The sequence below is a fragment of the Bombus affinis genome, chromosome 10 (genome assembly GCF_024516045.1).
Source record: "Bombus affinis isolate iyBomAffi1 chromosome 10, iyBomAffi1.2, whole genome shotgun sequence".
Lineage (NCBI taxonomy): Eukaryota > Metazoa > Arthropoda > Insecta > Hymenoptera > Apidae > Bombus > Bombus affinis.
In genome coordinates this window covers 264,510-280,239 of record NC_066353.1, presented here as the reverse complement: position 1 = coordinate 280,239, position 15,730 = coordinate 264,510, and the positions used below count along the sequence as shown (strand labels likewise).

The following is a 15,730-nucleotide window of genomic DNA, read 5'->3' as shown; positions in this document are numbered from 1 at the left end:
CGAAGAAAGAAATATTTTTAGATAGTCTGTTCGCAATATTTTGGATGACTGACGATTATATTCCGACTAGAAGTCGAAACGTGATCCCAAAATTTACGAAAGTCCAGAATCTCGATGAAGCGTTTAATTTTTCCCTTCCCTAAGGAGTATCTACTTTATTCGGAAATCTTAACCGATCTTTTTCAGTAGGTTAAATGATTTTTCCTCGACCGATGAATGAACCTAAAGTTTAAACGCAAAGCCAGTTCGATTATTTTTACTTAAAACTTTTCGAGCTTCCATGGGTTTCAAGGTTTCGAGGTTTCGATTGCTTCATCCCTTGTTACGATGCATTACGGAGGCAAACACGTAATCGTTTTCTACAAAATCAAAATTCCGCTGGAAATTTCGGGAGATAAGTGGTGGAAGTTGCGAGAATTTGAGGACTTTTATAAGGAATGTATTTGAAGGCAGAGAAAATTGGAGTCGTTGCGAGATATTTTGTTTCGCAACGTGAGCGCTAACAGAGGCAGATAAACCAAATGAATTTACGAGACTCGGCGTCGTAATTCCAACACGGCATAGGAAAATATGAACGATAAATTTTTATTTACCAAGCGTTTTTTTAACAGGTTGCTAAAGGTTACGTGTTTTAGGGGATGATGTTTTCGTTAAACGAGTTTAATTCTATGTTCGTAGGAAACAAAAATTGGAAAAAGCGGACATGAAAATAGAGTAAATAGAATTAAGCGGGATATTGTGCTGTAATTTTAGTCTTTGTTTTCTCAGATTCGCTGAGAACGCGAGTAAAAGTTCATCATTCTATATCAATATCTATTCTCTATCAATTTTAATCTCGACATATTTTATCACGCGAGCCATCAGTCTCACAAATCCTTAAATACCAACAACTTCACTGATTTGTTAGTTTTTATCTCATTAATAAAATTACATCGATAAAATCATAGAATTTAGACTCAAGATCGAAGGACATCCAGCGTTTTTGCAAAAATCAGCTGACGAGAGAAACGAAGAGATGGAGGAAGGGAAGGAAGAATAAGGAAAAACGGAACCTAAAGCAAGTAGAAGACATCGCGACTGTGAAAATTGTTCGAAACGGAGACAAAACCAGTGGATTCCGCCGCGAGTCTACTTTATTCACAGATAATTGAATATCAGTAGGGGTGGAGGCGCAAGAGGGTGAAATTTTGTGGGAATCCCAACGTATCGGCCTATACAGGCAACCGATCGAGGCCGATTCCACGAGAGAAAGCTTTTCTCGGTGGAATCAATTCAACTGCCGGCTGGTTCGGCTCATGGAAAATTAAATATCAACGTTCGGATGTCTCGACCCTTTCGCAACCCTCGCAAATTTCTTCGATTCCAGTTCACTGATAACGTCGACGGCTACCCTGAAGCGCTTTGAACCCTTCGTTTCTTGACTCGTCTTTACCGGATGGATTTTTGGCGAAGATAATAGTTCAACGGGATTGAAGAAGAAAGAAAGAAAGAAAGAGCGTAATACCGTAGATTGATTGCTGTTTTTTCTTGTTCAATGGTAAAAAGGTATCCCTAATGAATTTAGATGATATTTTTTCCCTGCAGTTTGATGGATTCACGGCGGAAACTTGTTTCGTCTTTGTAAATCTGAAGTTTCGTTTTGGTAGATTGATCGAGTGGTAAAATGTTACATCTCATTAATCATGGACAATGTCTTATTATTATCATCATCTTCCGGATTAGTGTTTGTTTTTGCAGATCGATTGTTGTGGACAATCTGTTATTATTAACCTTTAGGTCTGATAAATTTGTTTATCTATATTGATCGAGTGGCAAAATGTTATCTATGATGATTATGGACAATTTATTATTATCATTGTCTGTTGGTTCGATGGATTCGGCTTCGTGAATGTAAGATTTAATTGTGCATGGAAGAAGAACTTCTACATAATTTCAATTTCTCAGTTTCTCGATTTCAAACGAGAATAGCACTGAAAGTGCCCGATGGAATTATCGTGGATGATTCAATCTCTCGTTTGTAGTCTATTGAATCTTCTCGAGTTCGGCGAAGTTTCTTTGGTTTCTTGGAAGAAGCGTGTTTTTCTTCAATAATGCCTCGCCTGATTTTCAACAAAGATAACATCTAGAGTAATTATCGATATCCTCCAACTTCTACGAAAGAAGTTTCCTTATTTTTCCTTTTTTTTATACGTCTTCAAACTCTTGAATTTTCTCGACTGATCATCAGACCTGTTAGAGATTATACTGATCATAGATCATAGCATGCCCGAATAACAGAACTGATACATTTGCATGAAAATTGAGCTCCGTTATTAAGGGTCGTTATTGTCAACCCATCAGTTTGTTTCTGGTTCTTCGTGCTAAAAGATTGAATGCTTCTTGTGATTTCAAATAGAACGAGAGTTGATGGAAGATTACCTTCATTTACAACGAGGAAACTTTCCTAAATGATTAGTGAATTCTTCCTCGGCTGATCATTAATATAATTTGCTCAATGAACGAATCGGAGGCGTTTTTGTCGGTGAGATATAAATCATTAACAGAAATTCAGAAAATTGTAGATACAAATCAAGGAAAATATCTCTAAAAGTTTTACTCTACAGATTTTACGCGAGCGAAAATTCAAAGTCGATTTTCTCGAAAACAAAATTTCAAACGAAAAATTTTTATTCTATATTTTCGGCTTCTTTTTTCGCGTAGAATCACCCCCTTTCCGCTTGTACCACCAGTTGCCAACCACCCTGTATATTCCGAATGGAAGACCATAAAAGAAAATACGTACATAATAACATTGATCTCTTTGTATCTTTCCATTAGAAATTTAAATGACTTATTACGAAACTCGACATGTATGTCAATGTATGTACTTGACTGTACATTTTATTTAGAAAAATAAAACCAACATCTTCGGATATCCTTTACACCTCCATCTGTCGTCATCACGTTCTGTCTCTTCCAAAACCATTCAACTTTTGTAAATGTTTCTTTCTGCTTGCTATTTGAATAAAGTTTCTGAATAAAAAAGACCACGACGTAGCTATGCGATTTATCCATCAAAATTTGACCAACGTGATAAACCGACCGATAAAATATTCGGCATTATCAGAGCCGGTAAATCTCTATAAGGATTGAAATCAAAGTTTCACGATTAAAGATCCGGTCATAAATATGTAATGCATCGGTAACCAATTCACCAATGTGAGAGAAAGCTAAATCAATTATGAAAGCCCTGGTGACAGAGTCAAAGACAGAGAATCGGATGATAAACATTCCGGATAAATTCAGCACAGTTAAAAGTTCAAGTTTTCACCATCCAGGATGAGTAGTTGCATGACTTGTGATCAAGTCTAGTAGTCCTTCGACAATTTCATCCTCATTGGAAACGTAAGTATACATATTCTACTTGAAAGACGTGGCACGCGTGTTCCAAGATGTTCGAGGAGAGGGATACGGTGGCAAACTTCCAAGGAAAACGCGTCCTGATCGCATGTGTGTCACGCAGAATGCAAAAGGATCGCCCGACTGCATCAAAATGCTACTATCCAGTGGCGCAGAAACCTGTTCAACCATAGCGGATGCGATAACGACGATTCGGCGATACAAGAAAATCCAGTTTTGCAATTCGCAGATCAACTTTGTTCGACGAGCGGGTTGAAATGCTGTTCAGAGTAGCAGTGGAGAGTATGTTCTTTTCAAATAGCGGCTAGAAATCGATATTTTGACATCGTTTCATAGTATAGAAAGCAGATACAGCGAGTAGTATTCAAGCAATTTTTAGAAATATTTATTTTAAAAGATAGGTAGAAGATTTTTTAATGATCCTTGTACGTACGTGTTATATAAAAAAGATATATGATATTTGTTTCTACGAAAAAATATGCAAAGATATAAATAATATACAAAGTGAACCAATTGATACAATATTAAACGTTAGAAATAAGAGAACCAACTAATCTTCTTAAATTCACCCAGTGTTTGCATCCAGATCCCTTTAGTATTCAAACAGAGACAGAAGATAAATTTTTCTTTTCATTATTAGATCATTTCTGTTACGATTAACCACATTTTTCGATCATACATAACTTGGGTAGCACAAGTTACTAGATTCTTTCTATCAGACTAGATTATCCGAAAATGGTCAAATTACAAAAAGTTAGCGGATTACCATTTTTAATTCGTTCCTGTTACTAAACTATTCGAAAGAACTTCGCGATCAAATAGTATCTTTAAAAACAACCAAAGGAAGAATAAAAACTACTGAGCTAACACTATCGAGGTATTATTCCAAAAATACCCATAAATCAAAATCAGTATCGATTTCCCCAAATGGCACAAGTTCCAAGGAAATAACTGTTCGATACTTATAAACATTTCGGTTTACATTAATCGTCTCTCGCGCTATCTCTTTAATTTCTTCTTCAATTTCTTTTTTCATTTCTCGAAGAGCTTGGAGTAGTCAGTGAAAAATGAATTTCATTCGAGCGGTTGTCCATTTATTTGTCCATTAGACGCAGCAACGAAAATGCCTGGAAGTCACTCCCCCCCACTTTCAGGATTTACGATTTTCCGTAAATTGAGTTTCGAGCTGGTGGACGGCGGTGCGACAGATCGTCCGGATGGAAATGGAAACGTCGATGAAAAATATTCGCGGAACGCCTCAAACGGGAAACAAACGCTGCACCCTCCATGCTTCGACATCGGATTATAAGCGATTTTTCACGCGTGCATCGTAAAATAGCAACGCCTGTGTTCTCATTTATGGAAAAGTATCGATTTTTACAACGATCTTTGTTTATTTACTTTTTTTGTTTTTTTCTTCTTTTTGTTCCTTTTATTCGGTGGCTTAGTGCTTCAATTCAATGATTGTAAACTGTGATTTATCACGCGTGCATCGTAAAATGGTAATATGCGCGTGATCTCGTTTATCAAAGATTCTCATCGATTCGTCCAACGATTTTTCTTTCATTTGTTTTTTCTATGGTAGTTTACCGTTTGAGAAAAAAGTTTCAGCGATATGTAATTTATTAGAATAATTTACATCATCTTTTCTAATAGAAATCGAGTCCGATCTGATCCGAGGCAAGTGGAGTTTCGAGAGAACCCGTTAGGTCGATGACTGAAATCGATTTTCCGAGCTAAGTTTAGTTTATTGGTAATGCTGAACACGGTTGCTGGCGATTGACACTTTGCTATATTTACAAGCTGGTTTTGTGTTTATCATGGGAGAAAAACAAACACGAAGATTAGTTTGCGTAATTATAAACTAGGAACTGAAACTCTGAAATTCGTACTTTCTAAAACGATTCTTAAGAAATTGCCTAAAAACGCTCGAAAACCTTCGCTCTGGTATGGAAATTTAATTTTAAAGTGAATCAAAATCGTATAAATCCCACCATATAATCGAAAAAGTAAAACTATAAGTGCAGGTATTGTCGGTGAAATCGCGATCAGATGATATGCAGAGAGAAAAGGTGTCGCTAAGGAGGAGGAGGAGGTAAAAACACGGCGGTTCGAAGGAAGGAAGAAGGGAAAAGGTAAGGCAGAAACGGTCGGTCGGTCGGTTTGCAAGTAGGTCGCATCTCACGGCTCAATATCACCGAATACTCTTTTGTGTCCTCTTCTAAATTGGGTTACGAGGGTGCCGCAACCGTTAGCTGCTGGCTGCGGCTTCTTCTTGCACCGAGCCATGGCTCCTCAGAATTTCAATATGCCAATTTTTTTCTCTTAGACCATCCTCGCCCTTGTGTACATTGTCCTTTCCTCCCGTAGCCTTAGCGAATTTCCATTTCCCAACGAATCCTTGATCGAACCTGATCGAACAATTGCTTTCTATCTAATATCGTCGTATAATATGTAAACATCATTGGTTCGAATGTTCAGGATTATTTAGACTTTCTTTTGGCCGGATCTTTCTTTCAAATGACTGTAATAACATAATAATACGGACTGTGATACGTACAAATTTCTTGCAATTTTATTTATTACGAGATTCTCTGTTCCGGTAGGCTTCAGTAATACCAGAAGAATTATAAGAATGTTTTTCTAAAAGTTACCTTGACACATATTGGACCTATTAAACCATGAGGACCAGCACGGAGAAGAAATTGTTTCCATTAACAACGATCCGATTAAAATGTGCCCTTTACACGTATTTACCTATAACTTGAATTCTGTGTCGCTCCCACTAAAGCTCAGCCGATACTTTTTTTTTTACGAAATATGAAGCCTGGACGATATTGCGTTCGTTTCTCCTACTTAAATGTTTACATTTGCATACATTTTTTCCAGCAGTATTAACACAAACCGCTTTCGTAACTAGAAAGTTTACACTGGAATTACCAACAATTAAAACACGGAACTTGTACCACGGAGATCAAAATGTACGGTACGCAGAAGGAAAAGTTTCTCTCCAAGTATTTAGCAAAAAATCTCCAAAAGTTCATCGTTATAAATTAACAAAATTCCTACGACGAGTAATTCCAACCAACGTTCTCACCCTAGCTTTAGAAAACCCTCCCTATCCGATATTATTATTATCCCCCAAAATCCAATTATTCCCGCCAGTAGAAACGGCCAGTGCAAAGACCGCGAAACATTTAGCGAATGACGCATGAATACGAAGGGGCCGTTTCATTTTGCAACGAGCGTCGGGGTATCGCTAAAAAGCCGGGATACGAATGATCCCGGAGACACCCTCATCAAAGATTCAGGGGATTCGTGGCCCCGGGTACAGCGGGCTCTCTTTATTTCGGGATGCGGTATTTCGATCGTGGCGCGACTCATTAAAATAAGATTCTATTTGGCGGCCGATACCGGTAGCTTGGTGGATGGGTGGATCGTCGGGCGAGCAGCATCAGGCCCCAGCGAAATTGAATTTGACGACGCGTCATGCTCGTGGAATTTCCGTGAGCGGGAATTAATTGGACGCTCGGAAACGAATCGATCTGACCCGATGCCGACGTTTCTCCCGTCTCCATATTTGCAAGTTAAACTTCGCGCGACTAATTGTACATCGACGCTATCCCATCCACTACGCCCCTCCCCATGACGTGCGATTCGCGATTCGAAAACCGAGTTTTCCATCGATCGAATTTCCCGGCTTGTTTCGATCACCTCGGTTTGGGCTAGGTCCGTGTCGCCTATAAAGTTTCAGGTTCGAGTTTCTGACCGGTTTCTGTTCGGCGAAAATTTCAACCGAATCCGATTCGTTTCTAGTCGTAGCGATCGAGTTGATCGCTTGATTATCGAATTTGTTCTTGGTTATTAAATTTATCCGTTTTCTTTCTCGATCTGTTTCAATATTTTTGTTGCAGCTACCCGAACACACTGGAAGATATAATTGTTGATTCTCTTTGTTGAGTCGTTTATTAATAAAAATTGTAACTCTCTTGTGCGATGGTTGTCATATTTTAGGACTTTTGTCATAACTATGATACTACGAATTATCACATATTTTAAGGTAGAATTATTTATAAGATTACACAGCTCGATTCACAATACATTAAGGTATTAAATACTTAAAGTATTGAACAGAAGGATGTGTACTTTTATCGACGATCTATTGTAACTCGATGCTCGTTGTCTTTATTTTTCTATGAAGTATTACGTATTAAAGAACTTCAGCCCGTAAACAAATAAATAAATATTTGGATTAGTTAGTCGATGGAGGATCATCTTTCTATATCGTCTATGCAGACATAGATTTACACGATCTGAAAGACTTGATTTCAATAATTTTGTTTAATACAATACCATTCGAAAGATCAATACACGATATCTATTAAGTTGTCCGAGAAGTGTCTTTCTTTCTCAAACGTGCTTTTTACAACAGTGCACCTTCATACAAACGTGAAACCAAGTCTGTGAAATGTCGCGGTGTTTATCCCAACAGAACAAAATAGATCGTACGTAATTTAACAAAATAATATAAGACAAAAAACGTTGTGCGTCTATTATTTCCTGATAAAACGAAAGAAACTTTTCGGACAAGCCAATACATAAAAACTACCAAATTCTTGACAACAGTACACGAAATCTTTCCTTTTCCATACTTGGAGAGGACAACTCATCTTCTTTGTGTCTCGTGAACTATCCATCATTCGCAGCGATCCTTCTCAGACAGCGTTTGTCCTTCGGTTTTGCCAACATTTCATATTTTATCCAAACCGCGTCTTTTCTCTGTATCGCGTTATTTATTCATAAATTGTGGAAGAATTTAAGACGACTGTGAGTACAACAGCCTTTTCAACAACTTCGTGTATATACCACTTGCTTCCTGTTTCTCTTCCAGCTAAATAGATTCAAAGGACAGCCGGCTACATACGAAGAAACTGAAATCCATAGAATGTACGGAGACGAGGGCGGTGCGGCGGCAAATGAAGAAACGGAGATCCATACGAAGTACAAAGGACGTCGCTGAGGGGTTAAAGAAGGAAAGAAAAAAGATAAAAGGTATTTCAAATGAAAGGATGAAAAATGCACCTTGTAAAACACGCGGCCTTACGTTTTTCAGTGTCATACAGGGTAATATCATTTATGGTTTCTTTGAACTAAGATTTAATTCGACGTTCATCTTTTCTCAATGACGCACGATATCGAATAGAATGAAATACGCGGTATTATCGGTGAATATGGTAATATTTACGGTAATCATAATATTTATTGGCAAGATCCTTTCATATTCTGCATACAACGTGCAAATTTTTATTCGAAAAATATACCATAAATAATTTCATACACCCGCGATAATTAACTTGCAAAGTGAAACTTTCGATTTAACGAAATTTGGCTATACAAGCACGTTGAAATTGCTGATGAATCATATTAGAAAAATTGCCTAAAGGATTAATTTTCATTTTACGATACAGTAGAACGACTAATTCGTGTCCTGAATACATACATATCGAAAGATTACGAAGGAAATGCGAATCTAGCAGAATCTGGAAAGAAGATAAGAGGATGATAACTATACGGGAGAAATTTTTACTAGTAGGAGAGACGGAAAACCGAGGAATATCGTCGAAGAGTCGAGGTGAGAGGAAGTTGGGCTTGTGGAACATGCTGCGAGGCATGCACGAGAAGAAAAACGAGTTTTTCGCCGTCCCGGCCGAGCACTTTTCTCGTTTATAACAATAAGAGAGGCGTTAGGGTGCTCGAAAGTTGTGACTCGCTCGCGAGCAGAAAATCTGCCGTGCCTTTGTCACCGTATCGCGATGCACTCTCAACGATGCTAAACCCGACGACACGTACAAGAATACGCTTCTCTTTTCTTTCCTTTATTTCGTTTACATTCTTTACACCCTTGCAGAAATACATTCTTCCACGGAACTTTTGCCAGTTTTAGAAGATTCGAGAGATTCTTTCGGAAGAACCTTTTATTGCAAAGTGTTTTATACCACAGATATTTACTGATTGTAAGAGTAGACGTTGTTAATGACATTTCTGGAACGAGATTTTTTATACAATGCCATTAATAAAAATTCCGGATTAAGTTTCTTACAAACAAAAGAATACTATTTATTATTTGACTACGGGTTTCTAAACATTTGTAGAAAATTTGCAAATGAAAAATTGCACGGAATGCACGTAACACGGAAAAAATATTCAAAGTATAACGCCTTCTGTATAACAGCTGAAAGTAAGATAATTTTCTACCTAGTATTTTCTTAATTATATTTTCAAAAGTACGAATTCATCGTCGGGATCGCGTTTACCGTTAGCCGAGAGAGATAGGCCCGAACAGAGATATTTCTCATTAGCGTATGAAATAAATAAATTCACTGAATTCTAAATTTAATTAAATGGTGTATACCAATGGTGGTACTTATTGTAAATCCTTTATCAAGGTGATCTGCAGGAGCTGATGCAGTAAATGCCACAAAAGAGAATTGTGTTAACATTCAAACAGCATTAAACAAATTATCCGTAAACGAAACTGAAATTGTTCGAGTAGAAGAGGCTACTCGATGAATTCGTATTTGTCTCATTAACATGTATTTGGGAAACAATTTGCGATAGAATAAATGCTGTTAGCAAATCGTTGCAATCATCCGCAGCTTCGATATCTACAGTGGTATCGTTATACGATGGCATAAGCAATTTTATTAAAACTATGCATAAAAATTGCAAGGAGTTTGAAGATGAAACTGAAAATGTTATTCCAATGAAATATAGAAAACAAGGACGAATTACAAACAAAATATTTTTCGATAATAACAATGAGAACAATGTACAGTTGGAAGGAGTTTGTGTGTTAAATTTATGTACCTGTATACGATTATAACGAGGGAGCATTTATGTATTGTAAAATTTATATTACAGAAATTCATATTACTTCTATTATATATATTATTTTACACTATTATATATACCAATTTATATTACACCATTAAAGTTGTAAAATAAGATGTTGGTGAGTTAAAAGTGGAAATGGAACAGTTTGATATATTAAGTAAGACTGAGAATGTATTCGTTGCTTCTGAAAAGTTGAATTTTATAATAGAAAACAAAATTATATCTACATTTCTCGGTACTGAAACTGACAAAGAATTATTTACGCGCTACTTTTTCGCAACAAAAAGTTAACACACTGGCATGAATGTACATAGAAATGAATATTCCAAAAATACTTTGTTACGAGGATATTATTAATAAGTTCAGAGATGAGAAAATTAGAAAATAAAAATGTTTCATTCCTTAAAATAATTTAGTAATGATTTTTTATTTACATTTTATATTCCTTAAGTCTGAAACAAATCATTGTTCATATAAAAAGAGTAGCGACTTTGATTTGTATGCCTAGGGTCCGAAAAGCTTCAGACGCTTTTATAAGAGATAGGATTAAAGGCAGCAGAAATGAAGAAAAGAAAGAGCAATTTCAAACGATGGGTCAAGTTTCCAAAGGTTCAAACGAAATTCCGTGGCACGTAACGAGTGTTAACTCCTCGATCGACCAGATCCAAATTCCTCATTCCTTCCGAAACTACCCTGTGAAAGAAGTTCTCAACGCCGGTTGAACTAGAAGTCGAGTCAAACTACCCTCTGGCGATCATTGAACGGGTCTTTGTCCCGAATCTAATACGACGAAGTCAGACGAGGAATAAAACGAATCTCTGAACAAAAGACTAAAAGCCAAGAACAAATTTCTTATTTTAATCGATATTTTATCGATATTCAATCGATATTAACAGACGTTCACTAACCCTTTCTTATCTGTGCACAAAATATCTCGTTTCGTGTCATTTACACGATATTTTGAAGATAGATATATATTTCGCCAGTTTTTTCCAATAAGACGCGAGATTTCGCATGTTTTGCAATAAAAATATCAAGGGTTAGTCAAAGAGCTTCCAAATGTCGCGAAAATATTAATTTTCCTCCTGTATTATATTGCATTTATTGTATGCGATAACGAGCGTATAAATAAGGAAATGCTTACTCTATAATAAAGAATTTAAAAGCAGGTTTCTTACATATTTTGAAGCACCATAAATATAGGACGACTTCTAAATTTTTATTCGTGGTAACGAATACGAGTTAAATTGACATGAATCTAACGCAATAATTTTTCCCTATTTATATCCTTGCCACTGTACGTATGTTATCACTTTACGGATGTTTATACATTTATAGATGCAGAAATGCACAGGATGTGAATATAATATGCAAAAGTATCTAAACTATTCAAGGTACAGTACTAGTAATATCTAACAGGTGAAGCAAATCCCTCTTCGCCTATGTTTCTAAACATATGAAAATACATAAACAACCGCTGTATGGTTACCATGTTTGTACAGATTTGTTCAATCCTTGAAATTTCTAAGCGTAATGTCTATTCCTTTATATTCCAATGCCATGGGAATAAAATAGCGTCGCTAAAAAGTTCGTCTTGGTGTGTAAGTTCGACGCAAACGGGATGAACTGTATTAAGAAGCAACCTTTACCGATTTCAGTGTCCCGAGACGCGGAAATAAAGGTGAAAGGTTAACGAGCAACCTGTCGTTTGCTAAGTCGCTGCGTTTCGAGACCTGCATTATCCAAAGTTCACAGAAGGCCCCCGCCCCGCCGCGAAAGAGCGCACGCCCATATTTCTCTGGATTTTGCATTATTTCTTCGTCACGGCAAATGGATTTTCGTCTTTTACCGGGGATAAGGATTTCATATCAAATATTTATAGCGGGACGATAAGGCGACGAAGTTCGTCGTCGTGCGAGCGCGTCACGTTCAGCTGACAAGAGGACGGGAAGCTTAAACTTTCAACCGTGTAACAACTGCAATACCAGTGAAACTTGCTGTCTTCCTGGTTTCTAGGGGTCGACTTTTGACGCTCTTTCAACCCTATCTTCGCGAGAGAATAACAGAGGAGAAGAAAAGAGAAAGAGTAAGGCGTGGCAGATAAGAATTTGTAAGGAACAGTCGTCGTTCCTTAGGTCTTGGAAGGATCATACTGCTAAATAAAGTAAAATCGATGTAACGGGAGAATTGGCTTGTCTTATTTTATGGGCGAGTTTTCCAGATTCGAGGTAATAAAATGTATGCTTTTACGGTACATACGGAGAAAGTTCGATAGATTCTTCGACAATATGGAAATGTGTTTTGACAATTATTTATAAAATTTTTTATAATTTGTTATAAAAGCAACATGTTCACTTTTGAAATATACCATATTCGTCGTAACGTTTAATTTTTGCAAACTATCACATTGTGTTTTTTCTGACCATGCCATCTGAATCATTCACACTGTTGATAATTTTTTAGCACATGAAATTTATCTTACTTCAATCATTCTAAACGATCTAGTAACACAAGCCATCTATGACAACACGTTGAACGATCTTTGGATGATATTTGATTACAAAATGTCGTAAGCTGGAAACTCTATATTTCTTGAATTAAACGATCTTCTTAACAAGCAAAAATTCCAATTATGAACGTTCAACGTAAAGATATTTTATTACAGGAACTCTCTTATATCGTCAGAAATGTCCACCCATTATGTTTTCGATTTGTATAACCTAATTAGCAATCTAACATCCCTTGTTAATTAAACGTTGGCTTCTATTGATCATAAAACGCGATAAGAGTAAAGGAATGTTAATTTCCCAAAGCAAATATTAATTATCAAAACCAACTATCCTCTCCTCCTCCGAATTCAATTTTCAAACTAGAAACCAATTCTAAAACTCGTTATGTACATATAGTACTACGAAGAAGTGTAATCGAGACTCATCTATCTTCCTTGAAGCAGCAAAACGAGAAAAGAAAAAGAAGGAACACAATAATGAATCCACGCGTGCTCGAGAATAATCCAGGAATGCCTACGATTCGCATAATCGCGATGAACCGTGCAACGAGTACCGTGAAGTCGCGCCGCCGCGGAAAAGGTCATTCATTCAGCGAGAATTACTTCATTCCTCGACTTTCGAGGCGCACACGAATTCCACGACGTTCCGTGTCCGTTCAATTGAAAATCCCAATAGGTCCTCCCCGCTAACCTATTCCTCGCCCTGTCCCCACGACCATGATTCCGCCCTGGAATTCGAAGGCCATTCTGAACATGCACACACGTGCATCTATGCCTCGATCCAATAAGCGAGCGCCCAGTCAATTGTGTATGTTAAAATATTCCGCGTGCTCGGCTTTCATCGAAACGGGTGGTCAGGAGATAAAGGACGAAAGAGAACAGACAGTTTGACTGACATACAGCGGGTGGAAAAATTTTGGATTTCGTGTTTCACGACGTTTTCATACGAATGTTGAGACAGATGTAAATTTTGATGGGAATCTGCTAGAGGTTTCCAAAGGAAGTTGCAGGAAATTTAATTTGGGCAGATAGTAAAAGAAAATATGTCTTTCTTACATTGACTTGATAAAAAAAATACGTTGGGCGAAGTTTTACTGTGATACGTACATAGTATACTACAGAAATATTTCACATGTATTTTTTACAATTGGCAATTGTTCGCAATAAACGAGTGAAAATAGTTCTGAAGTTCGAGAAAGAAATATGCCTTTAGACACGAAGAAACAAGTTTTTAAAATTGCGTTATTGAATTGGAAGTGCGGTTATATAATTTACGATAATTTTTCCCGGTAACTTTCCCTACTAAATGTTAATTCAGTTTCACGTACGTTTGCACGTGCGATGGATTAAGTATAGGTAGATTAAGTATAAGAGTAAAGGGATTATACATTCTGTTAGATGTTTGCACATTTCACAAGCGCATGCATCAAGCATTGTTAGCAGTAAGCAACAAGAAATTTTCCGGAATACGTTTCCTAAGTTTCGACTCTATATTGGAAGATAAATCACGTAAATGGATAATTTTATACATCACGTAGCTAGATAATTTTGCAATCGCGTTATACAAAAGCGTGGTGACAAGTTTCTGATTGTGTTAAATGAGTACCGCGTAATATTACTGTATATGTGTGTAAACTCACCTAATTCCCATCAACTTCGTCCACTCTGGAGGACACTTTCGAACAGTTCTACAAATGTTCGCCGAAACTTTCATCGCTCTACACCATCTCTATCGACTCGGAGCAACACACCACCAACTGCCACAACTGTCCACAAATTTCACAACAGAGACAATAATTCACTCGACTCCCGACACGTGATCCCACGGTTCGCCCTCCAAACACGTGTTACATTGTACATCGAATTCGAGCGTTGGTAGCACAGTGCCAGCGGTATAGAGGTAGGATTAGTTCTCAATTGACGCGGTTCGTTCGTTCGTCGGTTGATCGACGAGCGCGAATTGCCCCGTGGACAACGTTCGTGACGTAGCCAGGAAATTTGCCGAATGGTTTGGAGAATCGGCAGGCATCGACGAGAGAAAGTGACGAGTGCCGGGCAAACGGCGATGCCAGGGACGTTTAATTGGACGATATTTGCCGAACGCGTGTAATCACCTGTTGCACCGGCAGGAGAGGCGCGCTGATAGCGGCTAGACGAAATAAATTCTTGTCAAATGGCCTCCAGGCGATGTTTGTTTTCAGGGACAAGTTCTAAATTCGTCGTTAGGGACGATCAACGCGATGGTTTCGGTTTGAGGGGCGCGGATTAACTGACTTCGGTTTGACATCGCGAGGACTCGATAGTGGATCTAGTTCGGTCGAAATTTGGTGGGGATTCTCCGTCCGACCGAATAGGCTAATGCAGGTAGCTGGAACGGTGGAAGGGGAAACGGTGGATCTAGCAATTTTCATTTACATTTATGCAGAGCGGCGATTTTTAAGCTTTTTCATCCCATGGCGCATATGAACTAATAACTACAATTTTGCGACGTATTAAAACATATGTTAGACATACGTATATATAGATTTGGTCCAAGACAGGGTATTCATTCACACCGGATGGATATCCTTGTCTTTATTTGGCAACCTAAGGAAAAAATATGTTTTAAAACATCCTATCAAATAAATATCGTCAATCTGTTCTTATGCTCTATCCAATGAAAACCAATACGTTGTTATTTCGAATCCGCGTTAGAATTTTTCGATATCTTTTTATTTTATGGCGAAATTATGCGGAACGATATCGGAACACCCCGTATAAAATTTTTTATACATACAAATATATATATTATCTTTAACGATTGTACGACTATGATTTTGAGATATATAGGAAATATATAAGCAAAAATTACAATCAAACATCGCTATGTATTAAAAAGTAGTGATAAAATTATTTGTCACCTCGCTTCCAACTCCATTGAAACAACAA

The 15,730-nt window shown here is 37.4% G+C and overlaps 1 protein-coding gene across 5 annotated transcripts in view; it reads right to left on the bottom strand.

Annotated features, from left to right (window-relative positions):
• LOC126921208 (acetylcholine receptor subunit alpha-like) overlaps positions 1–15,730 on the bottom strand; it is a 101,610-nt gene that overhangs the window by 34,815 nt on the left and 51,065 nt on the right. The window contains exon 3 of one of the 5 annotated variants that reach the window (XM_050732554.1): positions 15,317–15,388. The exons of 3 other annotated variants lie outside the window; for them this stretch is intronic. The gene's annotated coding sequence lies outside the window, so the exon portion shown is untranslated. Of the gene's footprint in view, positions 1–14,442; positions 15,075–15,316; positions 15,389–15,730 lie in introns of those variants that run through there. One more of the 5 variants, XM_050732556.1, reaches the window with a different exon arrangement.